The sequence below is a fragment of the Neophocaena asiaeorientalis genome, unplaced genomic scaffold, assembly GCF_003031525.2.
Source record: "Neophocaena asiaeorientalis asiaeorientalis breed wild unplaced genomic scaffold, Neophocaena_asiaeorientalis_V1.1 scaffold492, whole genome shotgun sequence".
NCBI classification, from domain to species: Eukaryota; Metazoa; Chordata; class Mammalia; order Artiodactyla; family Phocoenidae; genus Neophocaena; species Neophocaena asiaeorientalis.
In genome coordinates, this window is record NW_020171985.1 from 418135 (window position 1) to 422456 (window position 4322).

The window sequence follows — 4322 nt, forward strand, 5'->3', positions numbered from 1 at the left end:
GGTATCAGCTCACACCAGTCAGAATGGCCATTATCAAAAAATCTACAAACAATAAATGCTGGAGAGGGTGTGGAGAAAAGAGAATCCTCTTGCAATGTTGGTGGAAATGTAAATTGATAAAGCCACTATGGAGAAAAGTGTGGAGTTTCCTTAAAATACTAAAAAGAGTACTACCATACGACCCAGCAATCCCACTACTGGGCATATACCCTGAGAAAACCATAATTCAAAAAGATTTTCACAATGTTCTTTCAAAAAGAACATTTCACAATGTTCATTGCAGCTCTATTTACAATAGCAAGGACATGGAAGCAACGTAAGTGTCCATCGACAGATGAATGGATAAAGAAGATGTGGCACATATATACAATGGAGTATTACTCAGCCATAAAAAGAAACGAAATTGAGCTATTTGTAGTGAGGTGGATGGACCTAGAATCTGTCATACAGAGTGAAGTAAGTCAGAAAGAGAAAGACAAATACCGTATGCTAACACATATATATGGAATTTAAGGGAAAAAAATGTCATGAAGAATCTAGGGGTAAGACAGGAATAAAGACACAGACCTACTGGAGAACGGACTTGAGGATATGGGGAGGGGGAAGGGTGAGCTGTGATAAAGCGAGAGAGAGGCATGGACATATATATACTAACAAACGTAAGGTAGATAGCTAGTGGGAAGCAGCCGCATAGCACAGGGAGATCAGCTCAGTGCTTTGTGACCACCTAGAGGGGTGGGATAGGGAGTGTGGGAGGGAGGGAGACACAAGAGGGAAGAGATATGGGAACATATGTATATGTATAACTGATTCACTTTGTTGTAAAGCAAAAACTAACACACCATTGTAAAGCAATTATACCCCAATAAAGATGTTAAAAAAAAAAAGATGTGGCACATATATACAATGGAATATTACTCGGCCACAACAAGAAATGAAATTGAGTTATTTTTAGTGAGGTGGATGGACCTAGAGTCTGTCATACAGAGTGAAGTAAGTCTGAAAGAGAAAAACAAATACCGTATGCTAACATATATATATGGAACCTAAAAAAACAAATCTTCTGAAGAACGTAGGGGCAGGACAGGAATAAAGACGCAGACATAGAGAATGGACTTGAGGACATGGCGAGGGGGAAGGGTAACCTGGGATGAAGTGAGAGAGTGGCATGGACATATATACACTACCAAATGTAAACTAGATAGCTAGTGGGAAGCAGCCGCATAGCACAGGGATATCAGCTTGGTGCTTTATGACCACCAGAGGGATGGCATAGGGAGGGTGAGAGGGCAATGCAAGAGGGAGGAGATATGGGGATATATGTATATGTATAGCTGATTCAGTTTGTTATAAATCAGAAACTAACATACCATTGTAAAGCAATTATACTCCAATAAAGATGTTAAAAAAAATAAAAAATGGGTCACACTCTTCAAAATGTTAAAGAAAAAAAAATAAAAGTAAAGAAGAAAATTTGATTTCTGAGTGAATCTAATGCCCCAAGTGAGGCCAATACCCCCAAATGTTGTGTACACTTGTGTCATGAATTGGCTCTGAAAAACCTGTCAGGCCACACAGAGAAGGTAATGTGGTCAGTTACAGTAATTACAGTGTCCGTAAATAAAAAGCCAGTCGTGATGGAGGATAACATTTTCTGGCAATGAAGCCTAAAGAAACTTGTCCTTTGCATTCTCATAAAGAAGTGGTCCTGTCTTTTCAGTAAATAAAACAAAGGGATGTATCAATATCTTGTAATGGCTCTGAATGTTAGCTGATGGCCAACACCTCAGCTCATTCAAGTTAAGGATATCTCTACAATGACACCAAAATATGTATCTCAGGCACCCAGGTCTCTGATGCTTTGGTTTAGTCCAGGAAAACAGTTTTGAATATTTGGGACCAGGTTCTTAAACTGGGATTTATGATGGCCTTACTTTTTATAAGCATGTTTGTAAAGATCAGAAAACTCATGTGATCATTGTTTGGTTTCCATGATCCCAGCAACATAAGATCTCATTAGTTTAAAAGCTGTGCCTGGCCTTTGATTTTTTTTTTACATTTTTGTGGATACTGATCTCTAAAGGTTGCCTCTTAGGTAGAATGAAGCTTATAATATTACAATATTATAATATTCTATCTTATCACATAATATATTCTATCTTATTACTTATCAGAAGCAAGTTTAAATGTTTTTTTTAATTGAAATTTTTAATAACATTCCTAGATATCCTGTCAGGTCCAAAGAGATTTTAGTTGGTGTAAACTTGAGAATAAAAGGACGACTTCTTTAAAAGATGCTAATTCATGCTAATTGAATACAGATTTTGTTGTAGTTATAAACACAAATTGACGTGATAATTGAGAACAACAATAGGAGAGATATTGGAAATAGTGACTAAAGGAAGTGTGTGGCAACCTGAGAAGATACACATTAATGTAAGAAGAATTGCTCTTTGTTTCTGATTCTTAGGTTCTGTTTTAAGCTATAATGACCATTTCTACATGGGTCAGGCTAACAAAGGTTAATTCCTTTGATGCGGTATTAAATGGAGGTGTTTAATGGAGGAAGAAGGAAAGGAGAAGATTTTGACTGAGCACAGAGCACATAAACTTGAGAAATGCATCATTGCAAATGGGAAATAGCCTTCCTTTCAGGGATAGGAGCTAGAAAATGATCTGGTACTTAAACTCTAACTTAGACAATGTCTGGTTTTTGTCAGATGATAGATGTCCTTGGACTTGAGTATCAGACTGATAAAGAGCTATTCCCCTGTCCTCACAAAATTTTAACCAGAATGATATTATTGTACTATATTCAAGGCTTTCAGGATCCTTATTTCAATGCAGTGTGTATCTTCTAGGGTTACATATATTATCATCAAAGAACATTTATAAATTGTAATTAGGTATACCACTGCCAGGTACTATTATGCAAGCACCTTTTGTGCTTTCCAGGATAATTGATCCAAGACATCAATAATACAGACCAAAGATCATGCTTACGAGATATACAAGCAGGAAATGAGATGTAAAATGAGTAAGGTATTCATACCACATGCCATCTGAGGTCCAGTTACATTTTAAGATGATGGTGAGTACTCAGAGGAAGAATGACCTCAGACTCTGTGTGATTTGGGAAGTTTTGTTCTCAACAGGTTGATCTGGGAAGACTTCATGAAGGATTTAGATGTTCAGGAAGCCAATCTATTTCTACTCAGATCTAGAGGGTGTAGGTCTTTTTGGATCTGGTTTAATCCTAATTTGGCACTGGAGGACAAAGAATGTTGAACAGATTGAGAATTCAGACCAATTTTGGTAGAGCTCAGAATCCTTGAAGCCAGCCTGTTACCACGCTAGCCCAGGATTGGATCATACCTCTGTATACTATTCCATGTTGCCTCAAGACTTTTTCAGTCTTGTTTTCATGACTAAGCCTGATGTCACCAGTCCTTCTATCACCTTAATCTGTGTTAATCATATTTTTTGTATATTTACAGATCATTGAAAAGTTATTGCCTCGAGGTCAAGATGATTTTCCTTGTCTGTTTCCTCTGAGTGGGGTGAACTCCACTTACACTTCCTCACCTGGTCTTCACAGTGCCCTTTTGTTCATGAATTAAATCTCACAATACATGTAAAGCACGTAAAGAGGACCTAGTACGTGGCAGGTACTCAGTAACTGTTAGCAATTGTTATTAGTGGTAATATTTATACCAGTATGCAAACTGGGAATCATCAGAATCAGAATTAATCAAAAACATTAGGCTCCACTCCCCACTCTAAATATACTGAATCAGATTCTCTTGGGGATGCAGGCCTGGAGTAGTTTTTAAAAACAACAGTCCCTCAGGTGATTATAATATGGGGATGATATCTGGGAATTAACAGAGTTTAAGGAGCTTACAATCGCAGCATCTTTAATCTTCCCTCAATTAGGGACAGAACCCATCCAGAGGCTATTTCTGGGGGAGATAAGTGTAATAGGCCTCAGGGAAAACCCATCCTTAGCAAGAAATATTTTAAAATCAAGAGTAACAGCCTCTGTCCTGGGATCAGAGTTCAACTCTGCTAGCACATGCTGCTCTTGTTCACTCTGACTCCCCTGCCTTCTCCAGCCTACCTTCACTGAACTTCCTGGATCTAACCTCTCATTAGCCTAGATGTGAATCGTCAGCAAGCATCTACTACTAAGGTAAGCAGTTTGGAGTTCAGACCTACTTTTGATACCACTTAAACCTTCTCCTCTTATCTGCAGTGGTTCACTTTTCTATGATTGGAGTTGCATTCAGAGCTGGGTTTTGTCCTCTGTTCTTTACTTTTCC